General features: G+C 37.4%; 1 pseudogene across 1 annotated transcript; it reads left to right on the top strand.

Moving 5' to 3' along the window:
* Window positions 1-7269: 7269 nt before the first annotated feature.
* LOC143552034 (hyperosmolality-gated Ca2+ permeable channel 1.2-like) lies at window positions 7270-10422 on the top strand (annotated as a pseudogene). Its single transcript, XR_013138580.1, has 11 exons — window positions 7270-7586; window positions 7682-7828; window positions 7923-8058; window positions 8151-8252; window positions 8349-8468; window positions 8550-8630; window positions 8700-9040; window positions 9129-9374; window positions 9444-9768; window positions 9848-10081; window positions 10159-10422. The product of XR_013138580.1 is annotated as a hyperosmolality-gated Ca2+ permeable channel 1.2-like (transcript).
* Window positions 10423-18593: the final 8171 nt, after the last annotated feature.

Here is an 18593-nt window from a genome sequence, read left to right as displayed (position 1 = left end):
CCAAATACCTAGCTTCCTCTTTTTGTTCTGACGGGCGGTCCGAACGTTGTTTTCTCTGGTCCTCTGCGTGTAGAGGTGTGTACTCTGGGGAAGATCCCTACCCAGTTGCTTCTCCGTCTCGGCAAAGCGCTTGGCCGCCGTCATGATGGCATCCCATGTGGATGGCATGCCGTCCTTACCCGTCAACGTGCGGATAAGCTCTGGGTATTCGGCGCCCTGGATGAAAGCGGCGCGAACAAGATCTTCACTTATGTTGCCCAGACTCAGCTTTTTGGAGTTGAAGCGAGTGATGAAGTCTAGTAAAGATTCATCCTCCTCTCTAACGCAGTTGAGGATCGTCCACTGTTCTTCAGTATATTTCCTCTGTTGACTGAAGTGTTGGCTGAACTTGTGCTGAAAGTCCGCCCAATCATAGATGTGGTGGACCGGTAAACGATCGAACCACGCCCTGGCCGCTCCAACCAGCGTCATCTGGAACATATAACACCACGTGGGTTCCGTCCAGTTGCTGACGGTTGCCCCCGCTATGAATCTGTTCAAGTGATCGTCTGGGTCGGATATACCATCATAAGTGCCGATGTTGGACATCTGTTTGGCACTTCTCGAGGCGATTGCTTCCGCAATGTCCCTTGCAAACTTGGATGTTCCCGCATTTGCAGCAGTTGGTCTAAAGGTTTTGGAGAAGTCACGTGGGTTTCCCCCCGCGTTCCTTGGTTTGAAGGTTTCTCCAAAATTCCTTCTTGGTTGGAAGTCCGTTTCCTTACGCTTCCCTTTCGCCCTGTGGCGAGGGTTTGCGTCGGTGTCGGATTCCTCCCGATCATCATCCGAGTACTCGCACTCACTGTTCATGTTGAGCTGTTGTCGAGTGCTTCCGAATTCGTCAGCCTGTTGGAGTGAACGCAAGCGTTCATCCAACTCAGCTTGGAATTCCTTCTGACGTGCTTCGGCCCACGCCTTAACTTGATCGAGTGTTTGGCGAGGGAGCCTCGTCTGTTTCTCCAACTGGGCATCAGTGAACCCCAGTGAAATATTGTTTACTGCACTTGCCCCGGCTTGGGTAACCGGGGTAGTGTTCGTAAAATTTGTGTAACCGCCGGTGTTCCCCCCAGTAGCTGGGGTTGTGGTTACCGGGGTTTCTTGGTCACTCACTGGCCTTGGGACCGGGGTAACGTTAACCATATTTTCAGAGGTTTTTGAAAAAACTGAGAATTAGTTCTAGCTTTTATGCACGGATGGCGCCAATGAAGAAACACTAGGTGACCCCGAGTAGATTATGGATAATCTGGGGGTTAAGTAATGTTTCCCACGAGGGTTAGGTCTGGCAGAGATGGTTATTCTGATGACCTGCAAAACAGACGCCGTGAGCTCGTCACTGAGAAGGGGGGGGGGGTTCCTCCTTGTGACCACCCTCCAGCGTGAGAATCAGACTAGATTGCTCTGAATATAAGTGTATATAAAGAGAGATTGCTAGAGAAGATAAGATACAAGATAATGATACCGTTCCAAAGTGTTGGAGTATTTATAGCCGAAGGTAGGTTTCCAAGCAGGTACAGCCAGCTGTATAATATTCCTGTTCTACCAACTATGGGCTACGCACGTGCCATGCTGGTTGGTGGGTAGGCAGCGGCTGATAGTGACAAGGCCGGTTGTGTACTGTTCCCTTTCCGCCGGCTATGTACTATTCCTTTTCCGCCGGCTGTGTACTGTTCCCTTTCCACCAACTGCAGGCTATGTGCGTGCCACGACAAGGGTTGGTGAGTAGGCAGCGGCTAATAGTGACAAACAGTACTAGAGCGTGCTCCTCCTCGTACTGTTGTCGGTGAGCTGTCACCCTGTGATTGGTTCATGGGCTGCTTTGGTCAGATCTTGTCTATTTTGTCCATACCTTGGCAGGTATAGTACAAAAGATCTTCCAGAAGCATACGGACTGGCTCATTTGGGCGGGAGTATTCCCGCCTTGCTCATTCCTTCAGGTGACACTGAATTATTGAGAGTTGTGCCTTGTGCGTGTAGCCTTGCTATTAGTGCGGGTAGCCTTCCCTGATGGCTTGTATCCGCAGCTGCGGGAACAGGCGGGGTACTTCACCATTGGGAGGCTTTCCCTGCAGGAACAGCTGGCGTACTGCGCGTAAGGTCTTCATCTCTGAGCATGGTGGGTCCTGCGGAACCAGTTGGTCCTTGCGCAGACGTCCCTCTTCAAAGTGAGTCTTGCGGGTCCAACTGGGCTCTGCTGGGACCTACCTCTTCACAAGGATAATACATGTAATCACGTTAACAAATAGATGATAAAATAAAGTTAAACTAGTAGAAATACTGCAAAGTTTTAAGTATGAATCTTGAAATTTATATGAAACATGATCTGTCATCATGAACTATCAAACTTCATTTTATAAAATTTCATTTTTTGATATTGACCATCTATTGATTCTCAATTGTTTATTTTTACAAATGAAAGACTCCACATATACAAAAGAAACAAAAAGGAGTTAATTAGCATTTGCTCATTTTCACGGTAAGTTTTGTAAAACTGGATACTAAAAGGAGATGAAGTAAAATTAGAGAAAATAGCATGAGTGTATTTTAAAATACGTTTATATATACGAAGGGAATGGGTACTTATGGGTGCTACCCATGCATTGATCAATCATGCACTGTCGCCGCCCTTAACTACTCATAAACTACCAAATCACTGGCAACATCTACCCACATGTGTAATAAATTAATTATTAATTCTTCAACCTTTGTTATAGAATCAACTTTATATGGCAAACAACATTTGTCATGAAATAAAGTCATGCATCCCACCCACATGGGATGACGACGTTGATGTTACCATGCGATTTAAAAGCCATGCACCCTACCCTTATGAGTGCCCTTTCTCTCAAATAGTTGAAAGCATTAGTTAGAAAAAGAGAAATTAATTTTGACTTAACAAGTAGACTTAAAATGGTCTTAAAAAGAGGTGGTTATTAGATGGATGGTAGCTAGAGTGCACATGAAGTCCATTGTTGGGTATGAGCTTAGTTAGCTGGATGTTGACATTGGGCAGGTGAGATTTCCCCATTAATTGTCATTGTCCATACATGGCATAAATTTCTCGGTTTCATATACTATTACTAGATATATATATGTCTTCTTCATGTATATTTGGACAATGACTATTTAAAATATTTAACTTTTCACAACTCATATTTTGTTATATGACCTCATAAGTTAACTTTTTTCCTTTTGAAGGGCAAATATATTTTATAAATAAAAAACGAATTAGATTAATTTATAGATCAACTAAAATTATTGTATTTTGTTTCTTTTGATTTTTATTGTGATTTATTTACAACTAAGATGAAAAAAAATTAGGATGAAGTTATTTTTGTTTTAACTTTCAATTAGAGGTTTATACATAAATATCAACTAATTATTACTAAAAGAATAGTGTATGGTGTGTGTGTATGTATGTATGTAAGCATGCATATCTCATTTAAACGAAGAGAGATAAACAAAATATACATCAATGATGGTGACCGATGACGGTTGGTAATTCAAGAACACATTGAAAACATAATTAGGTTGAGGGGTGTGGGGGGCTTTAATGGGGGCTCCAACCAATAATATTATGACGTGTGGCAGAGAGAGAAACTGGATAAGGGGGGTGTTGGAGCCCCCGTTGGAGCCCCTGGCCCTGGTGTGAAGGGGCTCCAGCAGGGGCTCCAGCGAATTTTTTTTTTATTTTTTTATAAATATATTCAAACAACGTATTATTAAAAAAATTCATAAATTATTAAAAAAAACACACATTAATAAAAAAAACACATTAATATCTAAAAATAAAATAAAAATTAAAGTACTAAAAAAAAACATTATTCTTATTCTTCGGCTTGGTCTTCTTCGATCAACCTCTTTCGGATACGTTCCTTTTGCTTTTCCATTAGCATTTGATCGACCGGATTTAGGTTACTGAAGTCTCTAGTAAGAAAGTCCAAATCTCTCATTCGACTTTTTTCCTTTTTGTCATTAGAGACCACCTCCATGGTTTTGTTGAATTTATTGAGGGATTCAACAAGATTGGCGATGTTTACGGCTTCCCCCTTAGCCGGTTTTTTCCCCTTGGCGTCCCTTCCCAATGGCCGCCTCCTCGGCGGTGAAGACGTTTCCTCCTCCGCAATGTTTAGGTCGAATCCAACGTGGCAATCCGACTCGGTTGAAGTGCTATACGCTCCAGACGAACTAGTTTTAGTCCGTTTCGCCCTTACTTCCGCATCAAAGTCCGGCGCCACCAGCTCAACCCACTTGGAACACCTTTTCAACCTCTCCCACAACAATAAATCGTCCCACGTCTTCACCATCCCATACCTCCGCAAACACTCCTGCTTCCACTCTTAGACCGTGAAATTGTAAACCGCCAAATCATCACTGCCACTTGGTCTCATACGACCGCTGTTCCTGTTGAAAAGATTAGTAAACAAGCCGACAAATTTTCTGATTTCGGACCACCGACCCGAAATCATATCGGCGTTCCGCTCTGTACTCCCAACGAGCATGTAGAACGTCTCCCTAACCTTTGTCCAAAAAATCTTGCTCTTTTGGTAGTCGGCTGCAAAATGAATAAATAAATTAGATTTCCATTTAACTTTTATATTTAACTTTTTTATTAAAAATCATTTTTAAAAACGTTAAAACAATTACCGCAACGCCGATCCTCAGAAATGACTATCCAAGCCCGACACAAGGCTTCCTTCTCATCCGATGACCACGGAGTGGCTTTCCGTTTCGTCCTCGGAGTCGAAGCCGGTCGCGACCCGTCCGTTGCAAGTTGTTTTTTCCGGTGGACGCGTCTTTTTGGTCCCGTAGCTTCACCGTGTGATTCTTGTGTCTCCGGAACAACAAAGTTAGGAGACGGTTGTGTGTTGGATGGTTGAAAGCCGGATGATTCTTGCGGCTCCGAATAAAACATCGGTTGGTGCGGTGACGACCATAAATCGTCGTCAATATAATCTGAATCAAGGTTTGAGTACCAATTTCCAGCCATTTTTTTTAAAAAAAGTTGAGAAGATGAATTGATTTTGGGTGAAGGTTTGAAGTTGTGGTATAAAAATGGGTGAAATGGGGTATTTTATTGGAAAATTTTTTTTTTTTAATTTAATAAGAGCCCAACGGCTCTTTTTCTAAAATTCAACAAGCTCCTCTCTCTCTTCTCTCGCTAACAGGCTCACACCTGCATGGATTTTCGCGTTAGCGCCCCGGTGGTGTGGTGTTAGCGCCTGGGGGCGCGAGCGGAGGGGCTCTAGCGCCCCCGTTGAAGCCCCACACCCCTCAGCCTTATATATAACTACAATTTGGTTCATGTTACTCGTGCCACATAAGCTAGCAATCTTCCGATTTAAAAAACATCAAATACATTAAACAGTAACAAATTCAAGTTTGGTACATAGAAAAATAAGAAGTTATTATATGTTACACAACTACGAAATGCATAAAGTTCATTATATATCTACTCGATATACTTTTATTTCAAACCTTTAAAGAGTTAATTTAATAATCACATTCGTGATCGACTTGGGGATTTGACACTATGTCTAGTACATGTAATGGTCTAAATATATTTCATCATGAGTCACCTGCTAAGAATCTCACAGTAGGCATCAATTATGCTTGCTGACTATTATTTATCCAACTAATATTCCGTATAAATCATTGTTACTAGGGTATCTAAAAACGTTTAGCAATAATTGCTAAGACCAAGAAAACGTATTTTACTATTTGATGCACAAGTAAACATACCTTTGCGGGCACACTCCGATCTTTGTTTTATGGGTTTTAAATGTTCTTTTAAGAAAAAAAAATCAAACAAAAACAACCGTATTTTCTTTTCCGAACGTGATGGGCCCTGTTTCTATCTCAGCATTGAGAGGAGGTTTACCTTCCTATTGGGCTTCACTTATTGTTAGTTTTTTTTGAACGGCCAACTAAGTAACGCCGGGTACCCCGTACGCGGCCCCCATTGGCTAAAGGTAGCCCGAGCCGGCCACTAGTCCGGACGGACGAAGCCCCTAGCGGTCCACCTGTTGAGGGATTCACCGGATAAAACCCGACCCCCACGCCCGCCAAACGGCACGACAACGAGAAGTCGGTAAAACCGGGTGAGATCAGGACTCGAACCCTGGCAAGCCAGGGTCATCCCTCATATCTCCTATATAAGTTGGTGGTAGTGAGGTTTGATCTCCCTACCTCTCACTTATAAAGTGAATATTCTACCATTGAGCCACAACCAACTTATATCCAAATATTATTAGTGGACTCACGAAACAACTAATATCCAAATATTATTGAATTTAGTAAAATATTTTAAAACTAATATCTACCATATACATATACATGTAAAATTTACTTATGAGGCGAGCTTGAAGTTTGCGTATAAAGTTTGAAACGAGTCAAGCTTAATTTAATTTTGATTATGTATTTATTTGATGGTTTAATTGTTGAACCTTTTTTAATGGCTGAACAGTATTATATCTAAATAATTAGTTTAGGCATAGTATATGAACGTAAAAGAAAAGTTATGAAGTGTTTTCATGTTAAAATTCCAAATTAAAGACTTACAAACACACATTAAAGATGTATATGGATGGAGAGTTTTATCTGATTTATCTTTAGTGAGATTTTTTCATCTACTCACTAAAGTATTTAGCTTTGCTTATAACAAAGTATAAATAAAAATTAAAAATGTTAAAAGTTAAACAGTGTGATTGCTCCTCAAGCAAGACAGATTAAACCACTAGTACACGTGATTAATCTACAATTCTTTTTAAAAGTAAAAGGATGCATGTAGCATGCAAATGCAATCACCATAAACAAATTACACATTCCTTTCTTCTTCCATTGTGAATATATAAAAAAGAATCCTCCAACTCATATCTTTCTTCTTCTTCTTCTTCTTCTTCTTCTTCTTCAGTGAAGAATTCAATTATAAATAAAACTTATTAAACTGAATGATGTTTTGTTTGTGTACAAAGTAAAGTATGGTTGCAGTTTGTGTACGTGGTTACAGAAAGAAAGAAAGAAAGAAAGAAAGAAAGAAAGAAAGAAAGAAAGAAAGAAAGAATGTTCTTAGCTTTCATTCAAGTCTGAAGCAACCTCTCTCACATGGGTTTCTTTCTTTTCTGATCATCTCAGCTTCCTTTAACCTTGATGCCATGCCATTCTGGGTTGCATGGAACTCCAAATATTTTTCTTCTAAAACAAAGTTAACAAAGAAACAGGAAGATTAATTGATAGATGGCTACCATTGGGGATATTGGTGTTTCAGCAGCCATTAATATTATCACTGCACTCCTTTTCTTTCTAGCTTTTGCTCTTCTTAGGATTCAACCTATCAACGATAGAGTTTACTTCACTAAATGGTATATCAAGGGTCTAAGAACTAGCCCTACAGCCTCCTCCGCCTTTGTAACAAAGTTTGTCAATTTAGATTATCGATCCTACTTACGCTTCCTTAACTGGGTGCCCGATGCACTATCAATGTCGCAGTCCGAGCTCATTGATCATGCCGGTTTGGATTCCGCTGTCTACTTGAGAATCTACTTGCTCGGGTATACCCTACTTACATAAACATAGGTTCATTTTGTGATGGAAACATATTAATTATAATTATTCTTTTTTAATCTCTTTTATAACTTGTATGCAGGTTGAAAATATTCTTTCCCATATTCGTGTTTACATGGGTTATACTGATACCGGTTAATTGGACAAACAACACGCTAGAGCAGTCCAAAGACACATATAGCCAAGTTGATAAGCTTTCTATATCAAATATTCCACACGCGTCTCCCAGGCATGCATAGAATTCCTTACTTTCTGTAATTATATATAGTCCTTTTGATCGATGCGTTTATTTTGTCCAGTTAATGTCTTATGCATGACTGCAGGTTTTGGGCACATGTAGTAATGGCATACGCGGTTATGATCTGGACATGCTTTATGTTAAAGAAAGAGTACGAGACAGTTGCAAATATGCGGTTTTACTTTCTCCAATCAGAAAAACACCGCCCCGATCAGTTCACTGTAACTTGATATATATTCTTAATCTTGTACATGTATCATCAATATATGATTATTTCACCTTTTGTTTTCTCGGACATTTTAATGTTTTTCAGGTGCTTGTGAAGAACATCCCACCTGATGATCATGAGTCGGTTGGCGAGACTGTTGAGGATTTCTTTCTAGTTAATCATCACGATAATTATCTCACTCATCAGGTATACATACATACACTTTTGTACATGTCTTGATACTACCCAAGATAATATATTATTTAGTTTTGTAATTTGTAAGCATGGAAAATGATTTTGCAGGTTGTTTGTAATGCTAACAAGCTTGCTAAGCTTGTTAAGAAGAAACAAAAGAAGCAAAACTGGCTTGACTACTACCAGATTAAGTACTCAAAAAACCCGTCTAAACGACCTATGATGAAGGTACGTGCGTTCTTTTACATACCTCTGGGGTTTTTATTTAGATGGTTGGTTTACAATTTACACACTCTTCTTAATTAACAGACTGGATTTCTTGGACTTTGGGGTAAGAAAGTCGATGCTATCGAGTAACATGAAACTGAAATTGAGAAACTTTCAAATCAGGTAATTTATCATATTCATATATGCGCGCGCTTGAAAGAGATTAATTTATGGATTTTTGCTTGCATACAGATAGCAGAAGAGAGAAAAAATGTGTTGAATAACCCAAAATCCATCCTGCCAGTAGCATTTGTGTGCTTCAAAACCCGTTGGGGGGCTGCAGTTACTGCTCAGACACAACAAGCTAGAAACCCGACTTTGTGGTTGACCGAATGGGCTCCTGAGCCACGCGACGTATACTGGAAAAACCTTGCTATTCCTTACATCTCACTCACTGTTCGCAAGGTTATCATGGGCGTCGCCTTCTTTTTCCTCACTTTCTTTTACATGATCCCAATCGCTTTTGTGCAATCACTCGCAAACATTGAAGGCATTGAGAAGGCTGTGCCCTTCCTTAAGCCCATAATCAACATGTAAGATATATCGATCGATCCCTAAAACCAAACTGATTAACCTCACAACTGTTAAAATGCTGATGGAATATTGGAAACCTTGATGCAGAAAACTGATCAAGTCATTTATCCAAGGTTTTCTACCTGGTATTGTGTTGAAGATCTTCCTCAAGCTGCTACCAAAAATCTTGATGATGATGTCAAAATTTGAAGGATTTCTGAGTATATCACGCCTCGAGAGGAGATGCGCCTCCCGATACTATCTTTTCAAATTCGTTAACGTGTTTCTCGGTAGCATTATCGCAGGGGCTGCATTCGAACAGCTCAACACATTTCTACATCAACCAGCAAATAAGTATGTGCACCTACACTTCTTTGACCTTATATAGTTTGCATGACTTAATTTTCTTTATTTTAATTGCAGGATTCCTGAAATTATCGGCATAGCCATCCCAATGAAAGCAACGTTCTTCATAACATATATAATGGTTGATGGGTGGGCTGGTACTGCTGGAGACATTTTGCGATTAAAACGTTTGATTATTTACCATTTGAAAAATATCTTCTTAGTTAAGACCGAAAGGGATAGAGAAAAGGCCATGAACCCGGGAACCATCGGCTTCAACACAGGAGAACCTCAAATACAATTCTATTTTCTCATTGGCCTTGTTTACGCGGTTGTCACACCGCTATTAATTCCATTCATCTTGGTTTTCTTCGGGCTAGCATTCGTTGTCTATCGCCATCAGGTAAAGTAAAATGAAGTACCCAACAAATTATGTCATTTTGTTAATAATATATAAATGCATTATGATAAGATGTTTGCAGGTGATTAATGTATACAACCCAAAGTACGAAAGTCGGGCTGCATTCTGGCCCGATGTCCATGGACATGTGATCACCGCATTGATTATTTCACAGGTTCTTTTGATGAGTTTGTTGAGTACCAAACATGCTGTTGCTTCCACCCCGGTTCTCCTTGCACTTCCAATTATGACAATCGGGTTTCATATCTACTGTAAAGGTCGATTCGAACCTGCTTTTACCAGATATCCGTTACAGGTACGCAGGAAAGACCTTTTGACTATTATCGAGAATTAACATTGTCATATGACGTTTTCTCTTTATATGGTTTTCAGGAAGCGATGAATAAAGACACTCTTGACCGAGTAAGGGAACCGAACATGGGCGTGAACCTGAAAGGGTACCTTGAGAATGCTTACATTCATCCTGTGTTCAAGGATGAGGGCTCGGATGATCACTATGATGACGGGACCGTCATCATTCCCACTAAAAGACAGACCCGTCGAAACACGCCAGGGACTAGTAGGGCGAGTGAGGAGATCCTTGAAGAAAAGCAAAAGCCATGAGTGATGATGATATGTATTCATGTGTAAATATGTTCCAACATTTCACTTGGCTACAACAGCCTTAAATATATAAAGTAGAGAGTTTAAAGTCGTAAATATAGACCACTAAATTGTTTTTAGAAAAGAGAAATAATAATAAAAGTAAAGTAGACCGGTTCAAATAAAAGCGATTCAAATACGTACATACAACCGGACAGATAACTAACGTGTCTAATTTCCACTTATTATGAAAGATTATTAACTACATACCAAAAGTTTAAAACCAGATACGCGTGACTACAAGTCTACTACCAAATATTAAAAAAATCACCACACGATGCAATCTTGTAAAATTGTGTTGACCGCAAGGATGATTTTTGCACTTCAACTAAAATAATTAACATATGGGAATGAGGATGAATATATGGGAATGGAATTTGGGTCATTTTTCTTTTAGTTTAAGAATGAGGGGGATGTGAATGCTTTGAAAAAACAAGGAGATGATAAGAAAGGGAATTGTATTTGGTTGCTGGCGATGGAGAAGATGGACACCATAGTTTGACCATATCCATGGTCTCCCTCAACATATTTTACTTTAATTTTAGATTAGATGTTTATCTTATTGTGTAATTAATATTTTATTTGTTAATTAAGGTACTATGGTAATTTCACACTCATTTAACAGAAAACAACTAAGAGTGTTAGTAAATCGGACTAAATGACAAGAAAATGTAACCACAAGGATAGCCAGACGAATATAAAAAAGATTTTGGATAGAAGTGATGAAAAGTAGACCAAACTACAAGGATGAAAGTGACAGATTTCTTTAAAATTTATACAATATTGTTGAAATAAACATATAGTTTTGTATTTGTACTTTTTTTACAAGTTCACGAAGAAAAGTTATTACCGTAAAAACAAAATAAATTGTCTAAATTGTATATTGTTTGTAAAAGTATCACCATTCTATTCATTTTTACTAAACACATCTCATCTCTCAAGTTTGTTTTGAAGAAAAGTTTGTCTAAATTGTATATTGTTTGTAAAAGTATCCGACAATTTATCATGATAATATTTGATAAACCCGATATTTTTTTTGTCGGCTGGACTTTAAAAGAGATAAGTTAAGATGGGTGGAAATGTCATGTGCTAAACAGTTGAGGAACATAGTGAGATATGACGGTGTCTTATAATGGTTAAGTATATGCTTCAAATTAAAATCGTCTATTCACCTAGTATAATTAATTATTATTAAACAGTAAACTCGATTGACACTTTTCACTAATTCCTTATGGATTCGACACCTTACTTGTCCTAGCTAGTAAAAGTAATTTCTATAAATGTTTTTGATTGACCTTTCAACATCGATCAAATATGTTTTCTTATAAATTATTAAAAAGCCGTTTGTATAAGATAAGTGTTCAAGAAACCATCATAAACTCATGACTACTGTAACTTAGACACCACCTCGACTCACTCTTTCCTCTAGTACTGGTCTAACTAGCTTATACACCAAGTGAGTTGGTCATGTCTCCAGTTTATCAATTAACATACACGATCCATGTTACAGAGATTTGAAAATATTATTTGATACGGGTAATGAGGGTCAAACAAAACAAGTTTTTAATTTACTGAAAATAAATATTAAAAACAAAACAAGTTTTTAATTTACTGCGGATGTTCTTGTGTTTGGCTGGACAGGGGGTAAGCATGCGTGTGTTGACCTCACTGGATGTCCCCGTTGGTGGGGTGAGAGACAGTGGCTTCGTACCGGAACAGGCGGTTTTGAGAGCGGAATCTAGGAAGGTTGCTAAGCATGAGGCAGCGTGTTTAGAGAATCAGCACGTGTTCATTCCATTTGCCTTCGACACTTTTGGATCCCTAGCTCCCGAGGCGTTTCGCTTTTTGGAGCGGGTGCAGAAGGTGGTCCACAGTGACTCGCAGAGCCCGAGGAACCAAGGATTTATATTTAGTAGAATAGGCTTTGCGATTCAAAAGGGAATAGCGGCGCAGCTTGTTGCTCGCTTACCCATTATTCAGATGTAGTTCGGTTTGTGTTATATAAAAAGTTTAACAAAAAAAAAAAATCTTTTTCATTATCAAAAAAATAAATAAAATAAAACAAAATATTAACCTAATGGTAACATTGCCCTTCTCCTATATTAATTATTTTGCTTGTTATCACATTCATTTTTCATTATAAAGGGTGTCATCATATAACAACCAAAATAGGGAAAGGAAAATAACTCATGATCGTACCAAAGAAATTCTTCTGGAATATATAAAAGTGGTCCAAACGAAAGACGGTTAGTGGTCATTATCATAACAGGGTCATGATTATTAAAAAAAACTCCTAGAAATGAACAGAAAATTATTTGTATTAACGATGATGGTGTTTGATAAAACATAATGGGTGTCCATTAATAAAAAAGGAATTCTAATTAAAAAAATTTTATCTAATTAAAATATGTATCTTATAATTTATTAAAAGTCCGTTTCTTTAAGGCAAGTGCTAATTTCAAGAAACCTATATAGACACATGACTATTGTAACTTAGACACCACCTCAACTCAGTTTCCTCTTGCATTTCTAACTAGCATATACATCAAGCGAGTTGTCATGACTCCATTTTGTCATTCACCATACATGATCAATGTTAGAGAGATTTGAAAATATTATTTGATATTGGTAATTAGTGATAAACAAATCACGTTTTTAATTTACTGAAAATAAATTATAGCCTAATGGTAACATTACTCTTCTACATTAATTATTTTGCTTGCTAAAAACTGTCACATCCTTTTTTTTTCTTTCATTCTGCAGGGGTATCATCACATAACAAAAATGGGGAATAAAAAATATTCCATGATCGTACCAAAGAAATTCTTCTGGAATATACAAAATGGTCCCAATTCGAGACGGTTAGCGGTAATTATCATAACATGACACACGATCTTAGAAAGAAAAAACCCTACTTGAAATGGACTATAAATAGTACTCTTTAGGGATCACCTCTACCATAGTACTAATAGATGCAATTGGTGTAAATATAAATGCCTAATGTATGATCATACACAAAAGCCAATGCAAGAAATCAACTACAACATTACTTCTTGCTTTTAATCTCTTATCTTACTCTAACTTTATTCTCATGATAATCATATACTCTCGATAAGGCATGTATCATCCAATTTTCATAGTAGTTGATATTTGCTTTAACACTTTCAAAGTCCATGTGTTTTTTTTTCTTTTTTTTTTTTTGTTTATGATGGTAGTCATTTTAGTTCTATTGAAATCTAGGAAGTCTACACTCGAGGGTAGACTGGTTGGTGAATACAAGCTTCATTTTCTTAGATGAAGTCAAGGATAATACCGAGATTATTACCCCTTCTGCCCTTGATTCTGTAGCAAATGCCATTATGGGCATCTTTCAGGATGAAGTAGTATGTTTTACTACTGGTCATAGACTCCACCTACGACTTCAAAAAGAAAATTAAAACATATCCATCGAATGAACATTTGTTGCTAGTATATACCTTAGGTGTAAGAAGCATTATATGTTGCATTAATTAGGAGTTGGATTCAAACATGCCTCCCTACTATAAAGAAAAATATGATGAACTTAAGAAGTAAGTGTCCTCGTATTTAAGCAATGTATGGTGAAACATCAAGATGATACAGTTTGTCCCTTTGTATGATTTACAGATGGACAATATTGTGGAAAAGGCTACGGAAATGCCTTGGAGCGTGGGATTTACTCTTGTTGAAGCGATTTATATTTTCTGCATTTTTGCATGTTCATCTCAACAACATTGGTTGCCTATACATGAGGCATTTGAAAAACCATGCGAGTTTCTGTCTTAGACACAACGATGTTATACGGGTCGTGTGTACTAACGTACACTAGAACGTGATGGAAAAGTAGTGCTTTGCCCTACTGTCTTGCTCGCGAAGGTTAAAAGTATATGATTTGAGGAAAAGATGTGGCAGAGGCAATGCTTGGAAAGTATATAACACAATGATGTGTAATTTTTCCAAAAGGTAACCTGACTAAACAATTATTGGGTTGCACAACCATGATACTTGTGATTATTGAGACTGATCTCAAGGGTGGTTGTGACATCCGCCAATTTTCGGTTTATTATTTGTAATTGTTGATCGCGTCAACAAGGGTCGCTCCCCCAAGCATGTCAGGATGCTTTTCCAAACTTAAGGTGTAAGCACTGAAGTTGTGGGTTGCGTCAATTACAAGCAGTGCAACATCTGGTTGAAAATGCCCAAAACAACATTTGCAATAGTGTCGAGCGTATCAATGATGGTATAAGCGCACTCAGAATTTTGAACCTTCCGGTATGGATTATGATTCTAGGTAACCTCCTTGACTTCATCAAGGTAATTAAGCATATATTCACGTATTCCATCTGCCAATCTACCTGCAACTATGGACTTGTCACACCTTGATCGACCTAACACCACCACTGTCATCCTCACTGAAATACAAAAGGAAAAAAGTTGGATATTATCTAATAAAAGTAAACATCAAGTCTGGCGTCGCACCGACCATTTATTTTGTTTTTCTTTTTGATTTGTTTTCTTTTTTCTTTTTGTTTTGTTTTTCTTTTTTTTTTCATTTTGTTTTGTTTTCTTTTTTTTTTGTCCTTTTGTTTTGTTTTGGTATCATAACAAAAACGATAACGCTAATCAACAGAACTCTTTTGTTTTAGGTTCGGTATCATAATGAATGTGACGGAACCAACCAAAACGTAACGCTAACCGACCTAACTCTTTTGTTTTAGTTTCGGTACCGTAATGAATGTGATGAAACTGACCGAATTTGCGTAGACTAACCGCCTCAACGCCTGAGTTTGACCAACGTCACCCCATTGGCCAACCTCAATTTATATATATTTATTGTTTTACTTCTGATACAGTAACCAACGTAACCAAACGAATTTTTTTGTTTTAGTTTCGGTACCGTAACGAAGATCATGGAAATCGAAATCTTCACGTAGACTCACCTGCATCAACGCCCGAGACCGATGTTGCCCAGGGTTTTACGAACATTCGATTTTACCAACTGACGTCACCTTATTGACCCACATCAATATTTATATTGTTTGTGTTTGTTTTTGTTCCGTCACCGTAACAAATGTAACCAAAAGCGTAATGAACATGCCGGAAGGCCCGAAACACATCAAATTTGCACACACTTACCGCCTCAACGCATGAGACCGACACCGCTTGGGTTTTACCAACACCCGAGTTTTACCGACAGGCATCACCCCGTTAGTCCTCTTTGATTTTTAAATTTTTTGTTTTTGTTTTTGTTTATGTTCTGGTATTGTAATGAATGCAACAAATAATGACCGAATTCATGTCGAGTTAACGACTCAACACCCGGAAGCCGCGCAAAGCGTGAGTAAATTACTAGTTGAAAGTAAATAGAGTATGGTGTAAGCACACGTATACGACGACGACATGCAATTGACGACAATAGGTATTTGATTACCTGAATCGAGTGAATTTGTGATCACCAGAGCGTCGTTAATTTGGTGGTTGCAAAAACAAATTAGAGTTGAGCCAAGCAGTATGATGTGCGTGTGAGTGGGTGAGTCACGATGTACGATTGTTTTTTATTATTAAATGCATTTTATTATACCAATTTATTTATTATCATGATAGAAAAACAATAAACACAGAAAGAAGATTTAATAGTAGTTTATCATTATCATTCTAATTAGTTACTACAAAGCGATTACAATAAAGTGGTAGGCAAACGGGCAATAAGTTACGCCGAAACGGATAGAACGCCATTAATGGTTGGCTATAAAACTAGAACCGACAAACCCTTACCGGCTCGTTTGCCTCTAGAATTGTCCGGATCCATTTGGTAGACGGTGGATGAACATTGAGTAAAAAGTGCATGTAAAGTGAAAGATATGAGATTTTAAATAGAAAAATACATGGGGTATTTATTAAATTGGAATTTATTTGAAAAGGGGTAATGTAGCAGTTCAACGGCTATATTATTTGTTTGTGTCTTCGAGTGTCCTCCGGTGGAAATCGGGTCCCAGGCTGACTGGGATATATATATATATATATATGGATAAAAGATCCAATACAATAATCTCTAATCATACATTACGTACGCGAGTTCCTACACTGTTGATTTCAAAATCACGCGATGGCAATATTGTAAATTTCATCAACTATGATCCACTGCTCCCATCGATTTCGTCCGCCTTCACTATCACCGTTCATCAATTCGTCACCGTCCAACGATTGTATTCACCGTCGCGACCATCGACGTTACCGTCGTGAACACCATCTTTCTCCGTCACGAGTTGTTCACAGGTTAGTTTATCAAATTGATCAATTGAAATTGAAATTGATGAACTAATTGATCAATTAAACTTTGAAATTGATCTAATTAATCATCAATTTGAAGTTTCAGTTATCAATTTTGAGTTTGAGTTCTGGGTTTTAACATTGAACGTATTAACATTAACCTAAAACGTATAAACAGAACGTATAAACTTTTTGTATTGAACTTTTAAAGTTTAATTGATTTTTGTTCTGAACATTTAAACAGAACGTATAATACGTTTAAACAGAACGTATAAAGTTTTTGTATAGAACTTCTAAAGTTTTTTGTATAGAACTTCTAAACCTTTTGTTAGAACTTCTAAAGTTTTGGTATAGAACATCTAAACTTGAACGTTTAAAGGTGTTGGTTTTGTTCAGAACGTTTAAATTTGTAGTTTTGATGAGAACGTATTAGTTAAACGTTTAAACTTTTTGTTCATTTTTTGTCAGAACGTTTAAACTTTTTCTTCATTTTGGTCTAAACTTTTTACTTTAGAAGTTCTAGACAAAAAATTTTAGAAGTTCTGTACAAAAAGTTTAGAAGTTCTGTACAAAAAGTCCAGAACGTTTAAAGTTTTTGTGCAGAACGTTTAAACATGAACCCTAATCATAGCTCAATTAAGTGTATTATTATGTAATTTCATAATCAATTGATGATTCTAAAGCCTCCTACACATCAATTCTATTAATTAAATCAACAATTTTTGATCAATTTGAAGATTATTAAACTATAGCGATAATGGGTTTATCGATTTTGATTATGCTTTAGTTTTGTGGATGATTTGATTATGGTTGAAGGCTTGAAGCAAATGACGATCTGTTGTGCGATAAGTATTTTTTTGATTTAATTACAATTATGTCACCGCGTAGTTTTAATTGCAATTAGGATCTGGTGGTGCAGGGTCTCGCGTACCTAATGTACGATAACCTATTATTGTACGTTAACCCTCCTCTATATATATGTTGGGCTATAACACCATTACACCCATAAAATAAAAACATCATCTTTACTAGTTGGGCGTCACATGACACAAATCGTCCCATTTTATAGTCTTTCCACTACACATAGCCTAGTGTGAGAATTAAGATTGGGTTTCATGGTGGTGTTATATACAAGTGAGATGGTGTTGGCGACTCTATAAGAAAAATGTTTAAATGCTATAAAAAAATTAGGTTAAGAGAATCACCGAATCAGTCATTTTTTATTTTATAAAAAAGTTAATATACTAAAATGATACATGGTTGGTTGCCTTATGTTACGTAAGTGCAAGAACAAGTGGATCTTACGATCTTGAGACAAAAGAAACTAAAAACAAAAACTGTTTTAAAGTTTTGAATACTTCAAATCAAATTCAATTTTTTTATTTAAAAAAAAAGATAAAAACTTTTTAAGATAATTAAAAAACATATCCCCACTTGTGACCTAATGGAAAATTTGAGCTAAGCTTTGTGCAAAAGGTTGTCATTTTGAACCTTGAGCTCATCTAGGTTTTCATCCCACCGTGTGTTACGTCAGAGAGTTCTGCTTTTTTGGTTAGTGGCAGCCGGCAGTATAGGTTTCTGGAGAAACACCCAAGCCAAACTTTAAAAGACAGTGTAAAACCGGTTAATACAACATAGTCTGACTAGAATATGTTAAAGGCTAAATATAAAAAGTCACTGATTTAAAAACAAAAAATATTTGGTAGCCACATAAATAAACTTGTTTGTGTAAACATAAATAAAGCAAACCTAAAACCCACCCCCCAAGTGTAGTCCACTTTTTGTACTTAGACCGATCAATCTTCTAATCTATAAAGAACGAATTTGAACTAGAAACGAATTCTTTCTACAGGATAGGATAAGATGATCAAGTAATA

This window comes from Bidens hawaiensis, unplaced genomic scaffold, assembly GCF_021521415.1.
Source record: "Bidens hawaiensis isolate Kalapana, Puna unplaced genomic scaffold, B.hawaiensis_p1.1 tig00016758_1, whole genome shotgun sequence".
Classification (NCBI taxonomy): Eukaryota; Viridiplantae; Streptophyta; class Magnoliopsida; order Asterales; family Asteraceae; genus Bidens; species Bidens hawaiensis.
This window is presented reverse-complemented; position numbering and strand designations above follow the sequence as displayed.